Source organism: Pristiophorus japonicus, chromosome 15 (assembly GCF_044704955.1).
Source record: "Pristiophorus japonicus isolate sPriJap1 chromosome 15, sPriJap1.hap1, whole genome shotgun sequence".
Taxonomy (NCBI): domain Eukaryota; kingdom Metazoa; phylum Chordata; class Chondrichthyes; family Pristiophoridae; genus Pristiophorus; species Pristiophorus japonicus.
In genome coordinates this window covers 182,358,364-182,386,219 of record NC_091991.1, presented here as the reverse complement: position 1 = coordinate 182,386,219, position 27,856 = coordinate 182,358,364, and positions in this window count along the sequence as shown.

The window sequence follows — 27,856 nt, the reverse complement described above, 5'->3', positions numbered from 1 at the left end:
CGGACGTAAAATGGCCCCTTTTCCCACCCCGCGGTTAAAATGACCCCGAAATCTTCGAAGAACAAGCCTCCTTGCTACATTCTGCATGTTTTGGTCTCCTGTTGCTGGAATGTACAATACAGCAATCACTGGATTAATCTTGTAACAATGAACCCCGCATCTTTTTAAGTCTAAAACCCTCACCCAGCCTGCATTCACAGTACAGAAAGCAATCTCTTGTCAGCTGGAGCACTGGCCTGGGTCTGGGACCCCGGGAGCCTGGCACTACAGGCACATTACTGTCACTCTGCATCTGACAGATTGAGAGGAACAGCTCAACAATCCCTTCACAGCTCCCGCGGGGGGCTTGACAATCAATTCAATGTTGGATTATTGTACAGGCGCTATCGGCTCAATTTAAGGACACAGCTTTCCACAGTGACTTCCATTTGGGGATTCTCAGTCAGAGTGCAGGAGTTCGGAGTGTGGGACCGGGGCTTGGTGCAGTTACAGCCAGTTCAGGAGCACGCTTGGAAGGAAGAAAGACTTGCATTTCTATAGCGCCTTTCACGACCACTGGATGTTCCCAAGCGCTTTACAGCCAATGAAGTACTTTTGGAGTGCAGTGACTGCTGTAGCGTGGGAAACGCGGCAGCCAATTTGCGCACAGCAAGCTCCCACACACAGCAATGTGATAATGATCAAATAATCTGTTTGTGATTGATTGAGAGATAAATATTGGCCCCAGGACACCGGGCATTGGCTGGTGATTCGTGTCTGCTGACTGCCCCAGAACAGGACCTAACTCCATAATACCGCCAGAGTCCCGCAATCCCACGTAAAAAGCCGAATATAATAAGTCCCATGAAGTGAGGGAAAGAGATAAAGCCGTTTATTTTCCATCGGACTGACAGTCTGTGGGATGGCGAGAGTCCCTGGGGGGCAGGAGGTGTTAATAAACAAAAGGTTTGGGGCAAGGAACTGTTTGTGGACATTAGGAATGTGTGAGGAACTGTCTGCCGTGCTGGGTTGAATGCAGATCTCAGTCACTAACCACAGGGAGCTGTGGCAAGGTCGCAGAAGGTTTATTTGAGTGGAGCTGAGAATGGATTCCATGTCTGCAGCATCTCCCATCAGGCAGGGAGTGAGTTGAATTGATGTGTAAGGATCTGACCATGGCTCACTGCTGGGTAACTATCTTCTGGTGCAGATAATTCATGTAGGACGTGCAACAGAAGAACCTTGAACAGAAAAAAGCAAATTTACAAGCATTCAGCCGTGTAACTCATGATCTGTGCCAGTCCCGGCGTGTTGTGACAGCTCAGTGTCAAGTTGCAATCTCACTGCTGTTTGGTTAGAATATAGCGGTCTCGGAGCATTCAATCAATTGCTCAAATCCCGCAATAACTGAACCCTGCCTTCACTCGGACGCCTTCAAACCACCAGTCTATCTGTCGCAAACACGTCTGCCCACAATTGCACTGGTAGAGATGCCCAGCGCACAGTCCTTGTGATAAGGTCTTGTGTTCATGGTGAGAACATCCTTCTTGGTATGTGGGACCACCGTGCTATGTGGGACGGACTAAGGACAAGTCTAGCAGCCCATAACTGGGCATTCATGAGACTCTGTGGGCCATCAGCTGCTGCAGAGTGGTATACCACCACAATGTGTAGCCTGATGGCCCAGTGTATCCTTCACTCAGGCCAGAAGACCAATGGTGGTCCAATGCTGGGAGTCACAGGGCGTGTCGGAGCACAGGGTGAAGCTTACAATGCTGTATGAGCCAATGGAAGCGGTCATGTATGCAACCTCTATGTAACAACACTGCAATACTGTATATACTTAAGCAATGTACACCTTGACCACAGGGGGTGAACTTGTGGGAGACACTCCTTACCTGGTCATCCAGGTATATAAAGGGAGGTCCCACGCAGGGTCATCACTTCTTGGTCCTGTGAATAAAGGTTCAGGTCATAGAGTGACCTTGTCCAGAGAATGTGCCTCGTGTGGGTTTTGTGCCATTGAGTAAGTACTTTACATTGGCGACGAGAAGCGGGAATCAACGACCCACGGGAATGGCCACCGGTAGCACAGAGGAACGGTACTGTGTTGGTGAGGACTGGGACGGTTTCATTGAGATGCTCCAGCAGAGTGTTGTCACGCAGGACTGGCTGGGAGATGCAGCGTCCGACAGGTGAAGGGCTCATCTGCTGACCAGCTGTGGACCCAAGACTTACACGCTCATGAAGAAGAGCTCAGCAAACTAATCGGTGAGCACCTTAAACCGACGAGCAGCGTACACATGGCCAGACACAGATTCTATACCCACCAACGTCGTGAAGGACAGAGCATACCGGACTTCGTTGCGGACCTCCGGCGTTTGGTCAGCCTCTAAGTTCACAGACGCCTGCAGGGGGGAGATGTTAAGGGACTTCTTTATTGAGGGCATCGGTCATGCGGGGATTTTCCACAAGTTAATTGAGACCAAGGACTTGACTTTGGAAGCGGTGGCGTTGATGGCTCAGACTTACATGGCGGGGGAGGAGGAAACCAAAATAATATACGCGCGCAATTCTGCCTCCAACACAGCGGGGGTCAGTGAGTCAATATCATAAACGCGACTCAGAGCCCCGCAGGCAGGCAAGGGCAGTTCAATACACCCCAGGCAGCAATAGACCCCAGAGCAGGTTTTCAACAGAGACAATGGCAGGCTGAACGGACATTTACGCCATCACAGTGGACAATGCAGTCCAGGATGGGGCCATTGACACCCACTAACAGGGTACTCAAGGGCAGTCAAAGGGACAATCAGCGAGGAATGCTGGGTCAGAGCTCCTTTGTTCACAACAATGGGAATCTCAGCTCGTGCTGGAGGTGTGGGGGCAAACACTCTGCCAGGACTTGCAGGTTTCAACGATTTGTCTGCAGAAATTGCAACCTCAGTGGTCACTTAGCTCGAATGTGCAGGAAGCCTGTAACCAGGCTAATTTATGAGGCGGATGGACCAGAAGAGGGGTCTGTGATGTAGGATGACTCTTGGGGCAAATCAATGGATGCTGAAGTTCAGCGGGTTCATGTGGCAAACATTCACAGCTCATATACCAAAACGCCACCAATGGTGATGAAGGTTTTATTAAACAGCATCCCTGTACGCATGGAGCTGGACACGGGGGCCAGCCAGTCACTCATGAGCATTCAACAATTCGAAAAGCTATGGCCACGCAAAGCCAGTAGACCCAAACTAGAATGCATTGAGACACAACTATGGACGTATACCAAAGAAGTCATTCCAGTACTAGGCAGTGCAATGTTGGCGGTCACACACAATGGATCAGTGAACCGGCTGCCGATCTGGATTGTCCCAGGCAATGGTCCCGCACTGTTGGGAAGGAGCTGGTTAACTGAGATGAACTGGAAATGGGGGGGATGTGCATGCCATGTCATCTGTGGAGCGAAGTTCATGCTCACAAGTCCTACAATAATTTGAGTCACTATTTCAACCTGGCGTCAGGACATTCAAAGGTCCCAAAGTAGTGATACGCATCACCCCGGACACCAGACAAGTGCACCACAAAGCCAGAGCTGTGCCGTATGTGATGCGGGAGAAAATTGAAAGCGAATTGGACCATTTGCTGAGAGAGGGCATCATCTCGCCCGTTGAATTCAGCGACTGGGCGAGCCCCATCGTTCCCGTCCTAAAAGCAGATGGTTCTGTCAGGATCTGTGGCGACTACAAGGCCACTATCAATTGGGTGTCCCGACAAGACCAATACCCGCTCCTGAGAGCAGAGGATCTTTTCACCACGCTGGCAGGCGGCAAGCTGTTTACCAAGTTGGAACTGGCCGACGAATCCAAACTACTGACCACCATCACCACGCAAAAGGGACTGTTCGTTTAAAACAGGTGCCCGTTTGGCATTCGATCAGCGGCCGCGATTTTTCAATGTAACATGGAAAGCCTGCTTAAATCCATTCCTGGAACAATCGTATTTCAGAACGACATCCTCATCACGGGTCGTGACACCGAGGAACACCTCCACAACCTGGAGGAGGTGCTATGCCGACTGGACCGGGTAGGCCTGCGACTCAAGAAGTCTAAGTGTGTGGTTTTTGGCTCCTGAGGTCGGGTTCCTGGGCAGGAGGGTTGCTGCAGACAGGATTCGGCCCACCGAATCCAAAACAGAGGCGATTCGACAAGCGCCCAGGCCCGGCAACACATCGGAGTTGCGTTCATTTCTGGGACTCTTGAACCATTTTGGGAACTTTCTGCCGAACTTAAGCACATTGTTGGAGCTGCTACACATGCTCCTGCGTAAGGGTTGTGATTGGTTTTGGGGGGACTGTCAAGAACGGGCTTTCAATCGGGCGCGGAACCTACTCAGGGTAAATCTGAGGGCCAACTACAACCTGTGGCTTATGCCTCCAGGTCGCTCTCTCAAGCAGAATGTGGATATGGGATGGTTGAGAAGGAGGCACTCGCGTGTGTCTATGGGGTGAAAAAGATGCATCAGTACCTCTTTGGCAGGAGGTTTGAATTAGAAACGGACCACAAGCCGTTAACATCCCTGTTGTCAGACAGCAAGGCTGTCAATGCCAACGCGTCAGCTCGCATACAGTGATGGGCTCTCACGCTGGCTGCTTATGACTACTCCATCCGGCACTGGCCTGGCACCGAAAATTGCACTGACGTGCTCAGCAGGCTTCCACTGGCCACCACTGAGAGGCAGTGGAACAAAGCGCTGAGATGGTCATAGCTGTCGATGCCTTTGACAGCGCAGGCTCCCCCATCACAGCCCACCAGATCAAAATCTGGACAAACAGAGATTCCCCTCCTATCTCTGATTCAGAAATGTGTCCTGACAGGGGATTGGGTACCCGTACACAAAGCATGTCCTGAGGAGGTCAGACCGTTTCACAGGCGGATGGATAAGCTCTCCATCCAAGCTGACTGCCTACTATGGGGCAGCCGAGTAGTCATGCCCCAGAAGGGCAGGGAGGCATTCACCAGGGAACTCCACAGTGAGCACCCAGGCATCGTGCTGATGAAGGCCATTGCCCAGTCACATGTTTGGTGGCCGGGAATTGATTCAGACCTGGAACACTGTGTTTGCAGGTGCACGAATGCCCCCAGGGAGGCCCCGCTCAGCCCGTGGCCCTGGCCCACCAGGCCATGGTCACGTATTCATGTAGACTACGCGGGCCCGTTCATGGGAAAAATGTTTCTCATTGTGGTAGATGTGTATTCGAAATGGATCGAGTGCATCATTTTGAATTCGTGCAGGACATCCACCACTGTGGAGAGTCTGCATGCGGTGTTTGCAACCCACGGCTTGCCAGATATCTTTGTTAGCGATAATGGCCCATGTTTCACGAGCTACGAATTCCGGGAGTTCATGTCAGGACAGCACTGTTCAAGCCGGCCTCCAATAGCGAGGCAGAACGTGCAGTCCAAATCATTAAGCAAGGGTTGCTCAGGATTCAAGGACCCTCCCTTCAATGCCGCCTATCGCGCCTCCTGCTGGCCTACAGGTCCCGATCGCACTCGCTCACGGGGGTCCCGCCCACTGAGCTACTTATGAAACAAACACTCAAAACTCGGTTGTCCCTCATTCACCCAGTCCTGACCAACATAGTTGAGGGCAAGTGCCAGTCCCAAAACGAGTACCATGACCGAAATTCAAGGGGGAGATGTATAGAAATAAATGACCCTGTATTTGTCCTCAATCATGCCGTGGGGCCCAAATGGCTTGAGGGTACTGTAACAGACAAAGAGGGGAACAGGATCATCGTGGTTAAACTTAACAATGGGCAGATATGCCGTAAGCATCTGGACCAAGTAAAAAAAAGGTTCAGCATGGACACTGAGGAACCCGAGGAAGATCATGAGATGGTGCTCACACCACCGCCAGTGAATGAGCAACAAGAACATTCAGCAGCAAGCACAGTCCCTGCGGTCAGCCCGGACAGGCCGGAATCACCACAGGGGACAGACACTCACGCCAAGACTCAACAACCAGAGCCCCAACTGCGGCGCTCCACGAGGGAGCGTAGATCACCTGAAAGACTTAACCTATGATCCCAATAAGACTTTGGGGGGCAGGTGATGTCATGTATGTAACCTTAATGTAACAACACTGCAATACTGTATATACTTAAGCAATGCACACCTTGACCACAGGGGGTGAACTTGTGGGAGACACTCCTCACCTGGTCACCCAGGTATATAAAGGGAGGTCCCACGCAGGGTCATCACTTCTTGGTCCTGTGAATAAAGGTTCAGGTCACAGAGTGACCTTGTCCATAGAATGTGGCCTCATGTGGGTTTTGTGCCATTGAGTAAGGACTTTACAGAAGTTCCTATAGGTGAGTACCTGCAGCTCAATGTCAAAAGCATCATCCATCATCATCATCATAGGCAGTCCCTCGGAATCAAGGAAGTCTTGCTTCCACTCTAAAAGTGAGTTCTCAGGTGACTGAACAGTCCAATACGGGAATTACAGTCTCTGTCACAGGTGGGACAGACAGTGGTTGAGGGAAGGGGAGGGTGGGACTGGTTTGCCGCACGCTCCTTCCGCTGCCTGCGCTTGGTTTCTGCATGCTCTCGGCGACGAGACTCGAGGTGCTCAGCGCACTCCCGGATGCACTTCCTCCACTTAGGGCGGTCTTTGGCCAGGGACTCCCAGGTGTCAGTGGGGATGTTGCACTTTATCAGGGAGGCTTTGAGGGTGTCCTTGTAACGTTTCCTCTGCCCACCTGGGGCTCGCTTGCCATGTAGGAGTTCCGAGTAGAGCGCTTGCTTTGGGAGTCTTGTGTCGGGCATGCGGACAATGTGGCCCTCCCAGCGGAGCTGGTTGAGTGTGGTCAGTGCTTCAATGCTGGGGATGTTGGCGTGATATTAGCCCTCCTGTATGACTCAGAGACATGGACCATGTACAGTAGACAACTCAAATCACTGAAGAAATACTACCAACGCTGTATCCGCAAGATCCTACAAATCTTCTGGGAGGACAAATGCACCAACGGCAGTTAGCCCCAGGATGTTGATGGTGGGAGATTCAGCGATGGTAATGCTGTTAGACTCTTGCTTGTTGAAGATAGTCATTGCCTGGCACTTGTGTGGCGCGAATGTTACTTACCACTTATCAGCCTAAGCCTAAATGTCATCTTGGTCTTGCTGCATGCAGGCATAAGAACATAAGAAATAGGAGCAGGAGTAGGTCATTTGGCCCCTCGAGCCTGCTCTGCCATTCACTTAGATTATGGCTGATCTGATCTTGGCCTCAATGCCACTTCCCTGCCTGAGTGACCATAACAGGTTTTAATTCTATATTAAGGTGGAAAGTGAAGTAGTCCAAACTGAAACTAGGGTCCTGAAACAAACAAAGGAAACTACGAAGGTATGAGAAATGAATTGGCTGTGATAGATTGTGAAGATTCATTAAAAAGGCATGACAGTGGATAGGCAATGGCTAATATTTAAGGAACGAATGCATGAATTGCAACAGTTATACATTCCTTTCTGGCGTAAAAACACAAAAGGAAAAGTGACCCAACCATGGCTAACACAAGGAATTAAGGATAGTATTAGATCCAAAGAGGAGTTATACAAAGTTGCCAGAAAAAGTAGCAAGCCTGAGGATTGGGAGCAGTTTCGAATTCAGCAAAAAATGGACCAAGAGATTGATTAAGAGGGGAAAATAGAGTATGAGAGTAAACGTGCAAGGAACATAAAAACCGACAGCAAAAGTTTCTACAAGAACGTAAAAAGAAAAAGATTAGTGAAGACAAATGTGGGCCCTTTACAGACAGAAACGGGAGAATTTGTAATGGAGAACAAGGAAATAGCAGAACAATTAATAATACTTCGGTTCTGTCTTCACGGAAGAGGACACAAATAACGTCCCAGAAATGCTGGGGAACCAAGGGTCTAGTGAGCAAGAGGAATTAAAGGAAATGATAATTAGTAAGAAAATAGTGCTGGAGAAACTAATGGGACTGAAGGCAGATAAATCCCAGGGCCTGATGATCTGCATCCAGGGTACTAAAAGAGGTAGCCATGGAAATAGTGGATGCATTGGTTGTCATCTTCCAAAATTCTATAGATTATGGAACAGTTCCTGCAGATTGGAGGGTGGCAAATGTAATCCCACTTTTTAAAAAAGGAGGGAGAGAGAAAACAGGGAACTACAGACCGGTTAGCCTGATATCAGTAATAGGGAAAATGCTGGAATCTATTATAAAGGATGTGATAACAGCACACTTAGATAATATCAACGGGATTAAACAAAGTCAACATGGAGTTATGAAAGGAAAATCATGTTTGATAAACCTACTGGAGTTTTTTGAGGATGTAACTGGTAGAATAGATAAGGGAGAACCAGTGGATGTAGTGTATTTGGATTTTCAGAAGGCCTTTGATAAAGTCCCACATAAGAGGTTAGTGTGCAAAATTAAAGCACATCGGATTGGGGGTAATGTATTGGCATGGATTGAAAATTGGTTAACTGACAGGAAACAGAGAATAGGAATAAATGGGTCTTTTTCGGGGTGGCGGGCAGTGACTAGTGGGGTACCACAGGGATCAGTGCTGGGGCCCCAGCTAGTCACAATATATATAAATGATTTGGATGAGGGAACCAAATGTAATATTTCTAAGTTTGCTGACGACATAAAACTAGGTGGGATTGTGAGTTGTGAGGAGGATACAAAGACACTGCAAGGCGATTTAGATAGGTTGAGTGAGTGGACAAACACATGGCAGATGCAGTATAACGTGGATAAATGTGAAGTTATTCACTTTGGTAGGAAAAACATAAGGACAAAGTATTATTTAAATGGTGATGGCTTGGGAAGTGTGGATGTACAGAGGGACCTGGGTGTCCTTGTACACCAGTCATTGAAAGCAAACCTGCAGGTGCAGCAAGCAGTTAGGGGCAAATGGTATGTTGGCCTTCATTGAGAGAGGATTTGAGTACAGGAGCAAGGATGTCTTACTACAGTTATACAGGGCCTTGGTGAGACCACACCTGGAGTATTGTGTGCAGTTTTGGTCTCCTTACCTAAGGAAGGATATACTTGCCATAGAGTGGGTGCAGCGAAGGTTCACCAGACTGATTCCTGGGATGGCAGAACTGTTGTATGAGGAGAGATTGGGTCGACTAGGCCTGTATTCACGAGAGTTTAGAAGAATGAGAGGGGATCTCATTGAAACGTATAAAATTCTGACTGGGTTGGATAGACTGGATGCGGGGAGGATGTTTCCCTGGGCTGGGAAGTCTAGAACAAGGGGTCACAGTCTCAGGATACAGGGTAGGAAATTTAGGACCGAGATGAGGAGAAATGTGAACCTGTGGAATTCTCTACCACAGAAGGCTGTGGAGGCCAAGTCACTGAATATATTTAAGAGGGAGATAGATAGATTTCTAAACACAAAAGGCATCAAGGGGTATGGGAGAAAAGCGGGAATATGGTGTTGAGATAGAGGATCAGCCATGATCATATTGAATAGCTGTGCAGACTCGAAGGGCCGAATGGCCTGCTCCTGCACCTATTTTCTATATTTCTATGTTTCCCCATAACCCTGGCTCAAAGCTGTGTAATGTTCCTATTTGTCATTAACTGTACGCTGATCACATTTTTATAAATCTGTTTGCTCGGTGCTGGGATCCTATGGGGAGGGCTCCCCAGGCCCTCGAATTGATTTCAGCCCGTAGGATTGGCTGCACAAATAATCCCAGCTCACCCCTCTGCTCGGTCACTGGCTGCCGTTTCAAGCCTTGTTGTGCCACGTAAGCTCTCTGGCTGTGACCCTGATTTCTGTATTGGCATTTCATCATCTCCAGTGACACTCCTGCTTCAGTGTCAGCCATGGCTCAGTGGGCAGCAGTCTCGCCTGAGTCAGAGTCGTGAGGGTCAAGTCCCACTCTAGAGACTTGAGCACATAAACCCAGGGTGACACTCCTAAGGAATGCATAACATAACATTCAGCACAAACCTTCCGATCCAGCAATGGGAGACCCACCAACAGCTCTGAGATCTTCCTGTTCCTTATAAACTCCCATTCAAATGTCTTCAGGTCGGGTCCCAACAAGCCTTTTCTGGGAACAGCTCCCTTAAACGCTGATTAAGGAGCTTAATGATGCGTTTGATGACTGTTGGTGAAGCACAATTCAGGCCTTGTAATGCGTTCACAGACTTGGCCTGGAGGGTGTTACACGGGGTAGTCCCGTACAATAAGTTCTAAGTTGGTTCACGGACTCCCAGGACGCCTGCATTTTCTGCGGTCTGGAGGAGTCCGTGTTCCACGTTTTTAATGGAGTGTGGGAGGTTGCAGCCCCTCTTCCATTATTTGAAGGGGTTTGCTCCTTGATTTCTGGTTGCACTTCAGTCCCACGTCCTGATCTTTGGGCACCCTGTGCGGAGGGGAGCGGGCAGGTCGGAGGGCCTCCTCGTAGGGCTGCTCCTGAGCCTGGCCAAGGTGGTCATTAACCGGTCCAGGCAGCGGGCGGTCGAGGGGGTCGTTCAGCCCGACTTCCTGCCTCTCTTCCGCGGTTACAACCAAGCCAGGGTGTCCCTGGGACTGGAGTGCATTAATACAGCAGGGAACAAAATTTTAAACTTGAGTTGTTAAGATTCCCTTTAGCGTGTTAATTTGCGGTTTCCAGTGGTTATAACAAGAGGAATGGTTGAATTGTATTATTTAAAGGAGTTGAGGGTCCACACTGCAATTCTGTCTGGGCACGCAGACTTCAGCTGCACAAACATTGATCACTGCCTCAACCGTGCCCAAGGTCACAATCCCCGCGTATCGTTAGTTGCTAATAATCAGCGTCATTAATTTAAATGTGCTCTTGTTACTGGGCGAGGCTGCCCTGAGCAGATATTTGGTGTTAGCTGTCGGTACCTCGAGAAAGTCTCTCCGACTGTACACAAACCAAGGTCCGGTTATTAATCTTTAATATTCAGGATGTTTTCAGTCACAGACATGCGTTACCATGCCAAAGGGTTCGAATTCTATTGTTATCTGTAAGTGACTCTCTCAAAATTGACCATGTGCAGAGCTGCCAGAGGGTTGGATATAACGTGGTGTGTGACAGCAAGAGCAGCGAAATGGGTTGTACACAACGTGTTTTCTCTCCTTTCCCGAGCGTTTTTGTGCCTATCTCTGAACATTTCCATATTTCAGGTACAGCACGGGGTTAGATACAGAGTAAAGCTCCCTCTACACTGTCCCATTAAACACTCCCAGGGCAGGTACAGGGGGTTAGATACAGAGTAAAGCTCCCTCTACACTGTCCCATCAAACACTCCCAGGGCAGGTACAGCACGGGTTAGATACAGAGTAAAGCTCCCTCTACACTGTCCCATCAAACACTCCCAGGGCAGGTACAGGGGGTTAGATACAGAGTAAAGCTCCCTCTACACTGCCCCATCAAACACTCCCAGGGCAGGTACAGGGGGTTAGATACAGAGTAAAGCTCCCTCTACACTGTCCCATCAAACACTCCCAGGGCAGGTACAGCACGGGGTTAGATTCTGAGTACAGGAGCAGAAAAAAGATGGGAAGACAGCGGAAAGTGCAGAGTGGAACATGGGAGGGAAGCGGAACGCAGATGAAAGAACAATTTGGGAGAATGAAGATCATGGAGTGCAGAAACATCAGAGGAACAAGGGGAGGATGAAAATAGGAAAGGCGGGGCAGTGGGCGGTGGGGGAGATAGACGAAGATTGAGTGAATGTTATGTCCCTGTAAATTACAAGCTCTGAGGAAGGACATTCTTACTATTGAGGGAGTGCAGCGAAGGTTCACCAGACTGATTCCCGGGATGGCGGGACTGTCATATGAGGGGAGACTGGATCAACTGGGCCTGTATTCACTGGAGTTTAGAAGAGGGGATCTCATAAAAACATATAAAATTCTGACAGGACTGGACAGGTTAGATGCAGGATGAATGTTCCCGATGTTGGGGAAGTCCAGAACCAGGGGACACAGTCTAAGGATAAGGGGTAAGCCATTTAGGACTGAGATGAGGAGAAACTTCTTCACTCAGAGAGTTGTTAACCTGTGGAATTCCCTGCCGCACAGAGTTGTTGATGCCAGTTCATTGGATATATTCAAGGGGCAGTTAGATATGGCCCTTACGGCTAAGGGGATCAAGAGGTATGAAGAGAAAGCAGGAAAGGGGTACTGAGGTGAATGATCAGCCATGAACTCATTGAATGGCGGTGCAGGCTAGAAGGGCTGAATGGCCTGCTCCTGCACCTATTTTCTATGTTTCTATGTTTCTATCTTATTGAATGGTGGTGCAGGCTCGAAGGGCCAAATGGCCGACTCCTGAACCTATTTTCTGTTTCTATGTTTCTACGTTACACCTTGTGCTGACTGGAAAGGTTTTTGACGGCACAGAATCTCACACTGGAGTCAAAGTCCTTCATGCTGTGTGGAGTATGTGCGAGTCACCAACAGCTTGTCCTGTGGGCAGCCGCGGTAAATGAACTGGATTTATGATGTAACTGACTTAATCTGACAGCTGCAATACCTTCCTGTGAAAAATAATGGGTAAGGAAGGATTGGTCTAGCACTGTTACTGAAATTGGTTCTGGGGGTGAGGCGGTGACTATCCAGCTCTCTCACTGTCCGGTAACGAGACGCCAATCGCTCATTTCCTCCTGTGTGAGGGAGAATTGGTGTAAATTGGAGCAAATCGGCTGTTGTCATTGCAACCAATGGTCTGTGTCAACCAATTTCATAGACAAGTAACTTCTGTCCCGACCAGAGTCACTGACAGACAGAAGTCAGGATTTACTCCACCAGCACAAAGCAGATTGGTAATATTACTAAACGGTATTACATTCATTTATTGGATTAAAGCCACAAAATGCCAAATTATTCACAAGTGCTCGTGCTCAAGAAATCTTGCACGACACGGCAGACAAGTCCATTTGATATCAATAATGTGTTCACAAACGGATTCTTCACCAGGCAATAGATTCATCGACCATTTGCTAGTAGGCCATTCTCCATATCTGCCCCATTTAACTGGAATGTTTTGCAGTAATTGTGACAACTCTTTACTGTGGGTGTTCAAGCCGCAGATAAACATAAGAACATAAGAATTAGGAACAGGAGTAGGCCATCTAGCCCCTCGAGCCTGCTCCGCCATTCAACAAGATCATGGCTGGTCTGGCCGTGGACTCAGCTCCACTTACCCGCCCGCTCCCCGTAACCCTTAATTCCCTTACTGGTTAAAAATCTATCTATCTGTGATTTCAATACATTCAATGAGCTAGCCTCAACTGCTTCCTTGGGCAGAGAATTCCACAGATTCACAACCCTCTGGGAGAAGAAATTCCTTCTCAACTCGGTTTTAAATTGGCTCCCCCGTATTTTGAGGCTGTGCCCCCTAGTTCTAGTCTTCCCGACCAGTGGAAACAACCTCTCTGCCTCGATCTTGTCTATCCCTTTCATTATTTTAAATGTTTCTATAAGATCATCCCTCACCCTTCTGAACTCCAACGAGTAAAGACCCAGTCTACTCAATCTATCATCATAAGGTAACCCCCTCATCTCCGGAATCAGCCCAGTGAATCGTCTCTGTACCCCCTCCAAAGCTAGTATATCCTTCCTTAAGTAAGGTGACCAAAACTGCACGCAGTACTCCAGGTGCGGCCTCACCAATACCCTGTACAGTTGCAGCAGGACCTCCCTGCTTTTGTACTCCATCCCTCTCACAATGAAGGCCAACATTCCATTCACCTTCCTGATTACCTGCTGCACCTGCAAACTAACTTTTTGGGATTCATGCACAAGGACCCCCAGGTCCCTCTGCACCGCAGCATGTTGTAATTTCTCCCCATTCAAATAATATTCCCTTTTACTGTTTTTTTTCCCAAGGTGGATGACCTCACATTTTCCGACATTGTATTCCATCTGCCAAACCTTAGCCCATTCGTTTAACCTATCCAAATCTCTTTGCAGCCTCTCTGTGTCCTCTACACAACCCGCTTTCCCACTAATCTTTGTGTCATCTGCAAATTTTGTTACACTACACTCTGTCCCCTCTTCCAGGTCATCTATGTATATTGTAAATAGTTGTGGTCCCAGCACCGATCCCTGTGGCACACCACTAACCACCGATTTCCAACCCGAAAAAGACCCATTTATCCCGACTCTGCTTTCTGTTAGCCAGCCAATTCTCTATCCATGCTAATACATTTCCTCTGACTCCGCGTACCTTTATCTTCTGCAGTAACCTTTTGTGTGGCACCTTATCGAATGCCTTTTGGAAATCTAAATACACCACATCCATCGGTATACCTCTATCCACCATGCTCGTTATATCCTCAAAGAATTCCAGTAAATTAGTTAAACATGATTTCCCCTTCATGAATCCATGCTGCGTCTGCTTGATTGCACTATTCCTATCTAGATGTCCCGCTATTTCTTCCTTAATGATAGCTTCAAGCATTTTCCCCACTACAGATGTTAAACTAACCGGCCTATAGTTACCTGCCTTTTGTCTGCTCCCTTTTTTAAACAGAGGCGTTACATTGGCTGCTTTCCAATCCGCTGGTACCTCCCCAGAGTCCAGAGAATTTTGGTAGATTATAACGAATGCATCTGCTATAACTTCCACCATCTCTTTTAATACCCTGGGATGCATTTCATCAGGACCAGGGGACTTGTCTACCTTCAGTCCCATTAGCCTGTCCAGCACTACCCCCCTAGTGATAGTGATTGTCTCAAGGTCCTCCCTTCCCACAATCCTGTGACCAGCAGTTTATGGCATGGTTTCTGTGTCTTCCACTGTGAAGACCGAAGCAAAATAATTGTTTAAGGTCTCAGCCATTTCCACATTTCCCATTATTAAATCCCCCTTCTCATCTTCTAAGGGACCAACATTTACTTTAGTCACTCTTTTCCGTTTTATATATCGGTAAAAGCTTTTACTATCCGTTTTTATGTTTTGCGCAAGTTTACCTTCGTAATCTATCTTTCCTTTCTTTATTGCTTTTTTAGTCATTCTTTGCTCAGAACTCTATCGCTAATGGAATACCACACACCCCCAATGAAGAAAGACTTGCATTTCTATAGCGCTTTATACCACCTCAGGATGTCCCAAAGCGCTTTACAGCCAATGAAGCACCTTTGGAGTGTAGTCCCTGTTGTAATGTGGGAAACGCGGCAGCCAGTTTGTGCACAGCAAGCTCCCACACACAGCAATGTGATAATGACCAGATAATCTGCTTTAGTGATGTTGATTCAGGGATAAATATTGGCCCCAGGACACTGGGGAGAACTCCCCTGCTCTTCTTCGAAATAATGCCGTGGGATCTTTTATATCCACCTGAGGGCAGGCGTCTGGTTTAACGTCTCATCCGGAAAATGGCACTTCTGACAGTGAGGCGGTCCCTCAGTACAGCCCCTCTGACAGTGCAGCACTCCCTCAGTGCTGTCCCTCTGACAGTGCGGCGCTCCCTCAGTGCTGCCCCTCCGACAGTGCAGCACACCCTCAATACTGTCCCTCCAACAGTGCGGCACTCCCTCAATACTGTCCCTCCAACAGTGCGGCACTCCCTCAATACTGCCCCTCCGACAGTGCGGCACTCCCTCAGTACTGCCCCTCCGACAGTGCAGCACACCCTCAATACTGTCCCTCCAACAGTGCGGCACTCCCTCAATACTGCCCCTCCGACAGTGCGGCACTCCCTCAGTACTGCCCCTCTGACAGTGCAGCACACCCTCACTGCTACCCCTCTGACAGTGTGGCACTCCCTCAGTACTGCCCCTCCGACAGTGCGGCACTCCCTCAATACTGTCCCTCCAACAGTGCGGCACTCCCTCAATACTGCCCCTCCGACAGTGCGGCGCTCCCTCAGTACTGGCCCTCGACAATGCGGCTCTCCTTCAGTACTGCCCCTCCGACAGTGCAGCACTCCTTCAGTACTGCCCCTCCGACAGTGCGGCACTCCCTCAGTACTGCCCCTCGACAGTGCGGCGCTCCCTCAGTACTGCCCCTCCGACAGTGCGGCACTCCCTCAGTACTGCATAGGAGTGTCAGCCGAGATTTTTGTGCTCAAGTCTCTGGAGTGGGACTTGAATCCATGAACTTCTGACTCAGAGGAGATAGAGCTTCCCACTGAGCCATGGTGCAGGGTTTTGTAAAGCCGTGACCTTGAGCAGATTGCTGATCTACGACAGTGAGGACCCACCCTGCAATAACTGTGTGTATAGCATGGACTGTGAGGATTTCAGCAGCTCTGCATGGACTGTCCAAGCAGGGCTGGTCCTCGCCTGGTTGATGTCCACTGAGTGAAGACAGTATCTGCTTTATTCCACGCAGCTCTGCAGAGGAAATCCAATATTGTTGACTTGGTGTCAAAAGGCCCTCGGAGATTGCCTAATGAAGACTCCTCACTCACTGTGCTGTCGTGTGCAGTAACCATCAAAATGGTTCAACGCACTAAGGAGCAACACACAGCCCGTCACCTGGGGTCACCTGGGACCTGGATTCAGATCATTATTTAACGCAACGTTTTGAGTTTGGGCTCCCTGAAATAAATAACTGGAAAATGTGAGGGTATACATATCAGGAAAGGATGAACAGGCTGGGTCTCTTTTCTCTTCAAAAAAGAAGGCTGAGGGGTGACGTAATAGAGGCTTTTAAAATTAACACAGGTTTTGATGGAGTGGATACAGAGAGAATGTTTCCAGTTTTGCAGAAGATCATAACTAGGGCCATCAATATAAGATAGTCACCGAGAAATCCAATCAGGAATTCAGGAGAAACTTCTTTACCCAGAGAGTGGTGAGAATGTGGAACTCGCTGTCACAGGGAGGGGTTGAAGCGAATAGTATCGATGCATTTAAGGGGAGGCTGGACAAGTATATGGGGGAAAAGGGAATAGAGGGTTAGATACAGAGTAAAGCTCTCTCTACACTGTCCCATCAAACACTCCCAGGGCAGGTACAGCATGGGGTTAGATACAGAGGAAAGCTCATTCTCTTCACATATCTATAGAAGCTTTTGCAGTCAGTTTTTATGTTCCCAGCAAGCTTACTCTCATACTCTATTTTCCCCGTCCTACTTAAACCCTTTGTCCTCCTCTGCTGAATTCTAAATTTCTCCCAGTCCTCAGGTTTGGTGTTTTTTCTGGCCAATTTATATGCTCTTCCTTGGATTTAACACTATCCCTAATTTCCCTTGTTAGCCACGGTTGAGCCACCTTCCCCGTTTTATTTTTACGCCAGACAGGGATGTACAATTGTTGAAGTTCATCCATGTGATCTTTAAATGTTTGCCATTGCCTATCCACCGTCAACCCTTTAAGTATCATTTGCCAGTCTATTCTAGCCAATTCACGTCTCATACCATCGAAGTTACCTTTCTTTAATTTCAGGACCCTAGTCTCTGAATTAACTGTGTCACTCCATCTTAATAAAGAATTCTACCATATTATGGTCACTCTGCCCCAAGGGGCCTAGCGCAACAAGATTGCTAATTAATCCTCTCTCATTACACAACACCCAGTCTAGGATGGCCAGCTCTCTAGTTGGTTCCTCGACATATTGGTCTAGCAAACCATCCCTTATACACTCCAGGAAATCCTCCTCCACCGTATTGCTTCCAGTTTGGTTAGCCCAATCTATATGTAAATTAAAGTCACCCATGATAACTGCTGTACCTTTATTGCACGCATCCCTAATTTCCTGTTTGATGCCATCTCCAACATCACTACTACTGTTTGGTGGTCTGTACACAACTCCCACTAACGTTTTCTGCCCTTTCGTATTCCGCAGCTCTACCCATACAGATTCCACATCATCCAAGCAAGTGTCCTTCCTTACTATTGCGTTAATCTCTTCTTTAACCAGCAACGCTACCCCACCTCCTTTTCCTTTCTGTCTATCCTTCCTGAATGTTGAATACCCCTGGGTGTTGAGTTCCCAGCCTTGGTCACCCTGGAGCCATGTCTCCGTGATGCCAATTAGATCATATTCATTAATTGCTGCCTGTGCAGTTAATTCATCCACCTTATTATAAATGCTCCTCGCATTGAGACACAGAGCCCCCTTCAGTTATCATCATCATAGGTAGTCTCTCGAAGCGAGGTTGACTTGCTTCCACACCAAAAAGGGATAAATTCACATGCGTTTCAATGAAGGACCCAATATTCCAGATCCTGAACTATATCCTGAAGGGTGGAAGATGCCTGTGCGTGGATTTTTTTAACGTGGGGTGACCGTTGCACACCAGCCACCACACGGGGCTTGACAGAGCGAGGTCTTGGTCCAGTGGCAAGGGTTAACCAAGACGACTGGAGACCTGCTCTGCTGCACGGACCCAGTGCGTTCACATATCGCAGTGTGGGCTGGGCCCGTGCTGTCCCTGGGCCCCTGGCCCCGAACTCACGTCTCTCCTGGGCCCCGATCGCGTTGCTCTACAATCTCTTGCCGCTCCTGCTGTACCTGCCCTTAGTACTCCCTCAGTACTGCCACTCCAACAGTGCGGCCCTCCCTCAGTACTGCCCCTCCGACAGTGCGACCCTCCCTCAGTACTGCCACTCCGACAGTGCGGCCCTCCCTCAGTACTGCCCCTCCGACAGTGCGACCCTCCCTCAGTACTGGCCCTCCGACTGTGTCGCACTCCCTCAGTACTGCCCCTCCGACAGTGCGACCCTCCCTCAGTACTGCCCCTCCGACAGTGCGACCCTCCCTCAGTACTGCCCCTCCAACAGTGCGGCACTCCCTCAGTACTGCCCCTCCAACAGTGCGGCCCTCCCTCAGTACTGCCCCTCCGACAGTGCGACCCTCCCTCAGTACTGCCCCTCCAACAGTGCAGCGCTCCCTCAGTACTGGCCCTCCGACAGTGGCGCGCTCCCTCAGTACTGCCCCTCCGACAGTGCGGCGCTCCCTCAGTACTGCCCCTCTGACAGTGTGGCGCTCCCTCAGTACTGCCCCTCCGACAGTGCGGCACTCCCTCAGTACTGTGCCTCCGACAGTGCGGCACTCCCTCAGTACTGCCCTTCCGACAGCGCGGCACTCCCTCAGTACTGCCCCTCCGACAGTGCAGCACTCCCTCAGTACTGCCCCTCCGACAGTGCGGCACTCCCTCAGTACTGCCCCTCCGACAGTGCGGCACTCCCTCAGTACTGCCCCTCCGACAGTGCGGCACTCCCTCAGTACTGCCCCTCCGACAGTGCGGCGCTCCCTCAGTACTGCCCCTCCGACAGTGCGGCACTCCCTCAGTACTGCCCCTCCGACAGTGCGGCACTCCCTCAGTACTGCCCCTCCGACAGTGCAGCGCTCCCTCAGTACTGCCCCTCCGACAGTGCAGCTTTGAGAGTGTCGACCTGGATTATTTTTTATATAACTCTCTTGGAAGATTTGTGAAGTGTGCCCCGAGAGGTGAAACTTACTTGCCTTTGCTCTGGGGTCCTGGAGCCTCGGGGTGCGCGAGCTCGGCAGTGAGATCGTCGGGTGAGCCCAGAGGGCACGATGGTTTTGGTAGAGGCCTGCGCGAAGTGACTCAGACTGTGGGTGATGGTGGCACCAGACACAACCCTCTTCCTCACGCAACAACCACACTGACCCCAGGTGGACACTGAGTGCTTCTGGTTTTCCCTTCGTTCCGACAAATGGATTGGGATCTTCCTGCCCGTGTGAGTTAGTCGCTCACGGCTCCTAGCGATTTAGCCATCGGGCTACGCTGGAGGTGCCAGGGCTGATGGCAATCTCTGTTGGAGCTGGAGGGTGAGGTTACTCGATGCAATGGCCTTTCACCTCTATGATCTGGGATTCAGCTGGGCACAGACTCACGGCTTGCTTCCAAAACCAGATTAACCGGTTGTTCGTCACACGCTGGGTATTGGGATCCTGCTCTGCACAGAACGCCTGGCACATTCCGCCTCTCGACAGCGGGGAGACTCTATTGGCTGTGACACACTCTGGGATGTGCTGAGGATGTGGCAAGGCAACTTACAAAAACGCTTTCTTTAATTGCGATCCCAGAATCGTAGAGCAGTACAGCACAGAAGGAGCCATTCAGCCCATCGAGTCTGTGCGATGCTTTCAATCTAGTCAGTCCCCCTCCCCCCGCTCTTTCCCCATAGCCAAGCAATTTTTTCTCTGTTTCAAGAATTATCCATTTTCCTTTTGAAGGCTCCGATTGAATCTGTTTCCACCGCCCCATCAGGCAGTGCGTTCCAAATCCTTACCACTTGTTGCGTAAAATGGTTTTCCTCATCTCGCCTCTGGTTGTGCCAATCTCCTTAAATCTGGACCTAAACCCCTCATGATTTTATACACCTCTATCGTATCTCTGTCTCTCAACCTTCTCTGCTCCAAGGAGAACAACCCCAGCTTCTCCAGTCTCTCCACCTATCTGAGGTCCCTCATCCCTGGAACCATTCTCGTAAATCGATTCTGCTCCCTCTCTAAGGCCTTCACATCCTTCCTAAAGTGTGGTGCCCAGAATTGGACACAATACTCCAGCTGGGACCGAACTAGTGTTTTCCATAGAATTAGTATAACCTCCTGGCTTTTGTACTCTGTGCCTCTATTTATAAAGACCAGGATCCCATATACTTATTAATTGCTTTGTTAACCTGTCCTGCAACCTTCAGAGATTTGTGCACAAACACCCCCCCGGTCTCGCTCTTCTTGCAACCCCTTTAATGTTATACTATTTAGCTTATATTGCCTCTCCTTGTTCTTCCTACCAATATGTATCGCCTCATACTTTTCTGCACAGAATTTCATCTGCCCTGTGTTCACCCATTCCACCAGCCAGTCTATGTCCTCTTGAAGTCTGTTACTATCTTTCTCACTGTTTACTGCACTTCCAAGTTTCATGCCATCTGCGTATTTTGAAATTGTGCCCTGTTCCCCAAGTCCAGCTCATTAATGTAAATCAAAGGCAGCAGTGTTCCTCGTCGAGGAACACCATTGCGTGCGACCCTCCAGTCCGAGAAACAGCCATTCACCACAACTCTCAGTTTTTCATCCCTCAGCCAATGCTGTTACCATTAGTTTATCTCATGGGTTTCAATTTCGTAACAAGCCCAATATGTGACACTTTATCAAATGTCTTTTGAAAGCCCATATACACAACATCAACTGATCGCTTACATCCTAGGGTCTTAAAAGAAGTGGCTGTGGAGATTGTGGATGCATTGGTTGTAATCTACCAAAATTCCCTGGATTCTGGGGCGGTCTCAGCATATTGGAAAACCGCAAATGTAATGCCCCTATTTAAAAAAGGCAGCAGACAAAAAGCAGGAAATTATAGACCAGTTAGCCTAACATCTGTGGTTGGGAAAATGCTGGAGTCCATTATTAAGGAAGCAGTAGCAGGACATTTGGAAAAGCATAATTCAGTCAAGCAGAGTCAGCATGGTTTTATGAAAGGGAAATCATGTTTGACAAATTTGCTGGAGTTTTTTGAGGATGTAACGAGCAGGGTGGATAAGGGGGAACCAGTGGATGTGGTGTATTTGGATTTCCAAAAGGCATTTGACAAGGTGCCACATGAAAGGTTACTGCACAAGATAAAAGTTCACGGGGTTGGGGGTAATATATTAGCATGGATAGAGGATTGGCTAACTAACAGAAAACAGAGAGGCAGGATAAATGGGTCATTTTCCGGTTGGCAAATAGTAACTAGTGGGGTGCCACAGGGATCAGTGCTGGGTCCTCAACTATTTACAGTCGATATTAATGACTTGGATGAAGGGACCGAGTGTAATGTAGCCAAGTTTGCTGATGATACAAAGATACGTGGGAAAGCAAGTTGTGAGGAGAACACAAAAAATCTGCAAAGGGATATAGACAGGCTAAGTGAGTGGGCAAAAATTTGACAAATGGAGTATAATGTGGGAAAGTGTGAGGTTATCCACTTTGGCAGAAAAATTGGAAAAGCAAATTATAATTTAAATGGAGAAAAATTACAAAATGCTGCAGTACAGAGGGAGCTGGGGGTCCTTGTGCATGAAACACACAAAGTTAGTATGCAGATACAGCAAGTGATCAGGAAGGCCAATGGAATGTTGGCCTTTATTGCAAGGGGGATAGAGTATAAAAGCAGAGAAATCCTGCTACAACTGTACAGGGTATTGGTGAGGCCACATCTGGAGTATTGCGTACAGTTTTGGTCTCCGTATTTAAGGAAGGATATACTTGCATTGGAGGCTGTTCAGAGAAAGTTCACTAGGTTAATTCTGGAGATAAGGGGGTTGACTTATGAGGATAGGTTGAGTAAGTTGGGCCTGTACTCATTGGAGTTCAGAAGAATGAGAGGTGATCTTATCGAAACATATAAGATAATGAGGGGGCTTAACAAGGTGGGTGCAGAGAGGTATTTCCACTCATAGGGGAAACTAAAACTAGGGGACATAGTCTTCAAATAAGGGGCCTCCCATTTAAAACTGAGATGAGGAGGAATTTCTTCTCTCAGAGGGTTGTAAATCTGTGGAATTCTTTGCCCCAGAGAACTGTGGATGCTGGGTCATTGAATATATTTAAGGCTGAGATAGACAGATTTTTGAGCGATAAGGGCATAAAGGGTTATGGGGAGCGGGCAGGGAAGTGGAGCTGAGTCCATGATCAGATCAACCATAATCTTATTGAATGGTGGAGCAGGCTCGAGGGGCCAAATGGCCTACTCCTGCTCCTATTTCTTATATTCTCATGTTGTTAACTGCACTGCCCTCATCCATCCTCTCTGTTACCTCATCAAAAACCTCAATGAAGTTCGTGAAACACGATTTGCCCATAACAAATCCACGCTGGCTCTCCTTTATTAATCCATGCTTGCCCAAGTGGTTGTTCATTTTCTCCCGGATTATTGTTTCTAAAAGCTTCCCCATCCCCAACGTTAAACTGACCGACCTGTCATTACCAGCTTTATCCCCTATTGTGAACAAGGGTGTAACATTGTAATCCTCCAACCCTCAGGCATCACCCCTGTACCCAAGGAGGATTGGAAGATTGTGGCCAGAGCCTCTGCAATTTCCACCCATACTTCCCTCAGTAACCCAGGATGTCTCCCTGGACCATGTGACTTATCCACTTTAAACACTCTCACCTTCCTAGTGCCTCCTCTTTATCTATTTTATCTCATCCAGTATCCCGGCAACCTCTTCGTTTACCGTAGCTTTGGCAAAGTCCCCTCCCTTGGTAAACACCACCGATGTGAAGTACTCATTTAGTATCTCGGCTCTGCCTTTGGTCAATCGATCTCCATTTTGGTCCCTAATTGGCCCCCGCCCCTCTGACAACCCTTTTATTGTTACTGTGCCTGCAGAAGGCCTTGGGATTCCTTTTTACATTCGCTGTCAATCTATTCTCATACTGTCTCTTTGTTCCTCGTATTTCCTGTTTCACTGGTTCTCTGTCATTTTTATATTCAGCCTGATTCTCCTTTGTATTATCGAGCTGACATTTGTCACACGGCCTCTTTTTCTGCTTCATTCTCCTCTCCAACTCCTTCATCATCCAGAGAGTTCGGGCTTTGGTTGCCTTCCCTTTCCCCTTGTGGAATGTACCCCAACTGTACCCCGACCATCTCCTGTTTAACGGCTGCCCATTGCTCCATTACATTCCTGCCTGCCAGTCTTGGACATCAATTGACCCGGGCCAGATCCCTCCTCAATTCACTGAAATTAGCCCCCTCCAGTTAAGTATTTTTATTCTAGATTACTCCTCGTCATTCTCCATATCTAATCTAAACCTTACGATACGATGATCACTGTACCCGAGGTGCTCCATGACTCGGACATTCCCCACTTGACCCATCTCATTCTCCAGGACCAGATCCAGCAAGGCCTCCTTCCTCGTTGGGCAGGAAACGTACAGATCAAGAAAATTCTCCTGAACACACTTCAGAAATTCTTCCCTTTCTCTGCCCCAGAACACAATCAATCGCTGCCCCATTCAATACTGGGGGAGGTAAAGTCACCCAAGATTCTTGCACCTCTCAGTAATTACTTTGCAATCTGCTCCTCTATCTCCTTCCCACTATTTGATGGCCTGTAAAATACACCAAGTAATAGTAATATGTCTCTACTTATCTGTAGAATAACTCCACGAGGCCTAGTGCTGTGCTTGAACTGCCATGACCTTAGTCTCTTTCTTGTAACCCAGAGTGTGGCAGCAATGTGGTGACCCGCCTTTTATACAGCTCCTGCCTGGGCCTCCCACAGTTGCACCCTCTAGTGGTACCAGCATAGTATATACACATAGTATACAGATATAACAACATTCCCCCCCAAAGTCTTTGATGCGAGTTAGTTACATATTGAGGCGATCCAGAACTCTGCGCTCCCTGGTTGATCGTCTGAGTGTCACTTCTGGCATGGGTGCATTGGTCGGGCCACTGCTGTCTTGCAGCCCTGTTGGTCTGACTGGACTGTTGGAGATGGTGGGATCATCCTTGTGATTGGCAGCTAGGTCTGTTGCTGATTGGGTGTGTGTAGGTGGATCGCTGAAGGTAAGGTCCTCTCCCGGTAGTTCCTGGTTACCTGTAAATCGCAATTTGGTCTGGTCCAAGTGCTTTCTGCACGTTTGTCTGTTAAGCAGTTTGACAACAAACACTCTATTCCCCTCCTTGGCTAAAACAGTGCCAGCGATCCATTTGGGGCCATGACCATGATTTAGCACAAACACCAGGTCGTTTACATTGATGTCGCGCGCGAGATACAGCCGTGCGATCATGGTACATGTTTTGCCGATAACGCCTGGTTTCCACCTGATCGTTGAGGTCCGGGTGAACTGCGGAGAGCCTGGTTTTGAGTGCAAGTTTCATTAGTAACTCCACCAGGGGGACCCTTGTAAGCGAGTGGGGTCGTGTCCTGTAATTGATCAGCACCCAGGATAGGCGGGTTTGTAAGGAGCTGTCTGTGACGCGTTTCAAGCTGTCATATCTGTGTACTCTGTACATACTATGCTGGTACCACTAGAGGGCGCAACTGTGGGAGGCCCAGGCAGGAGCTGGATAAAAGGCTAGTCACCACATTGCTGCCTCTAGTGGTACCAGCACAGTATGTGCAGAGTATACATATATGACAAATAGCTCTTTTATTGTTTCTTAACTCCAACCAAATAGATTCTGGGGTAAAATTATCCTGCGCCCCGATTGGGAGCGGTCACATTCCTCAATTCCCTGCACTCCAATTGCTTTAGGGTTGTGTCTCGGGGCGCTACAGGGCGGGGAGTCAAGCGCTACGCGGACGCTCCAGGTGACATTGATGCAGGCCAAGGCCCCTCCTCTTCACATAAAGGGGAGGGTCGCTGCACACTCTACACGGCTCTGACGACCTCCACCGTGAGACCGGGCCTGCAGTCCGGCACCCAAGGCGGAGAGCCGGGCTGCACGATGGAGGCCCGGACCTCACTGGGGCCGCCATCATCACGCCAAACCGAGAGTCAGCCGAGAATAAACGTTGCCGGCCCGGGGCACTGGCGCCTTCCCCATTGAGCACCGCCCCGAGAGTGCGTGTCGGTCCAGCGTCTCAAGACCCGCGAAGCATCGACATCAACTGGGCTTGTATTCACTGGAGTTCAGAAGAATGAGAGGGGACCTCATAGAAACGTTTAAAATTCTGACGGGTTTAGACAGGTTGGATGCAGGAAGAATGTTCCCAATGTTGGGGAAGTCCAGAACCAGGGGTCACAGTCTCAGGATCAGGGGGAAGCCATTTAGGACCGAGATGAGGAGAAACTTCTTCACCCAGAGAGTGGTGAACCTGTGGAATTCTCTACCACAGAAAGTTGTTGAGGCCAATTCACTAAATATATTCAAAAAGGAGTTAGATGTAGTCCTTACTACTAGGGGGATCAAGGGGTATGGCGAGAAAGCAGGAATGGGGTACTGAAGTTGCATGTTCAGCCATGAACTCATTGAATGGCGGTGCAGGCTAGAAGGGCTGAATGGCCTACTCCTGCACCTATTTTCTATGTTTCTATGTTTCTATCCAGCCTCCCGGCCTGCAGGGCAATGTCCCCCGCGGGGCAGTGAGTGGGTTGCCGCGCTCACCGATAACGTCATCGCCGGGACGCTAACCTCGGAGTGCAACACTGCCCACAGCACCTCCTCAACTCCCGGAAAATGTCCTGGGACCTGGTAATGCCCCCCCGCCCCCCCCCCCCCCCCCCGATCCAAAGCTGTCTAGCGCCCCCTAGAGGTGCTAACGGGGCTATAAAAACCCCCTCTGTCTTTATCCTCAAGGATATTCCCAACAGTGACTGCACTTCACAAAGTACTTCATTGGCTGGGGAGCGCTTTGAGGCGTCCCGTGGTCGTGAAAGGCGCCATACAAATGTAAGTCCTTCTTTTTTCTCTTGTAGCTAATTAATTGAGAAGAGGTCATAATCATTTGCATTTTATTTCCTGGGAAAGATACAGATTTTTTAAAACACCCTCTCTTTCTAAAATAGCTACAAGCAGAATTTTGCAACCATATTCTAACTAATTCAATTCTTACCCTGATTAGGTGATAAATATGCAAATATATGGAAATGTGATGGGCGAAAGTACAGCAAGTTGTTACCAACATTGTAATTTTTGGAACTCAGCCTGGAAGCAGCGAATGGAAATGAGTTATGCCACAAACCAAGTTCCCCGGGTTTCCGGGAGTTCCAGCAAGATGTGCTCTGACTATTTCTAAATCCATATTGTGCGTTTTTAACACCCTTCACCATCCCAAAGCTGTGCTCGGACCCAGTTCCAACCCCTTCTGGAGCTGTTAAAGGTTACATTTAATAATCTCAGCGTGTAACTGGGAAAAATATATCAACTTATTACTGTGATCGATAGCAAGGGCACAGGCCAATGGAAGCAGCAGGCTGAGGCTGGTAAGAGAAATATTTAGGGGTTGAAATTGGCCCTTTTAGTGGTGGATGTTGGCGGAGGCGCTAGGAGCGTGAAATAGAATCCGCTCGGGCGCGGCGCACAAATCGCCCTCCCCCTCCCCCCCCGCGGAATAGGGCAGGGTTTTGCGGGGACGCTACGTGGCGCGTGCCGATGATGATGTCATCGCCGTGTGCATCACCCTCTCACCGCCCCGGAAGTGAATTGCCCCGAGCCACCTACCTTAGCTCCTGGGGACGACAACACGGCAGATTGAACTGTCACGTGGCAGTCGGGGAACCGCACGAGCCAGCGCTAATTAAAGGCCCCATCTTGGAAAGCGTTTTCTGTCGGCCATTCCTTAACTCTGGTTTGCAACAGTTGGGCCGAGCGGCTGGTGGGCCGAGAGCAGCGAGTTGTTGCTCAACGATTGTTCTGCCTCTTCCTTGTCCCTCATTCACGGAACTTTCGACGTTCAACCATTTCTGTCGCTTCATGGGGCCCGTGCTGGCACTCGGCCGTCAGCATCCAGTTCACCGTCAGAGGATGCTTCGTCGCAGGCAACGGCAACGCAATTACAGAGAGGGAGGGAGAGAGGGAGAGAGGGAGGGGGAGAGAGAGAGAGGGAGAGAGAGAGGGAGAGGGGGAGAGGGAGAGAGGGAGGGGAGAGAGAGGGAGGGAGAGGGAGAGAGAGAGGGAGGGAGAGGGAGAGGGGGAGAGGGGGGAGAGGAGGGGGAGAGGGAGGGAGAGAGGGAGAGAGGGGGAGGGAGAGAGAGAGGGAGGGAGAGGGAGAGGGGAGGAGAGAGAGAGGGAGAGGGAGAGAGGGAGGGGAGAGAGGGGGAGGGAGAGAGGGGGAGGGAGAGGGAGAGAGGGAGGGGGAGAGGGAGAGGGAGAGGAGAGAGAGAGAGAGGGAGAGGGAGAGAGGGAGGGGGAGAGAGGGGAGGGAGAGAGAGAGAGGGGGGAGGGAGAGAGAGAGAGGGGGAGGGAGAGAGAGAGGGAGGGGAGTGAGAGGGAGAGAGGGGGAGGGAGA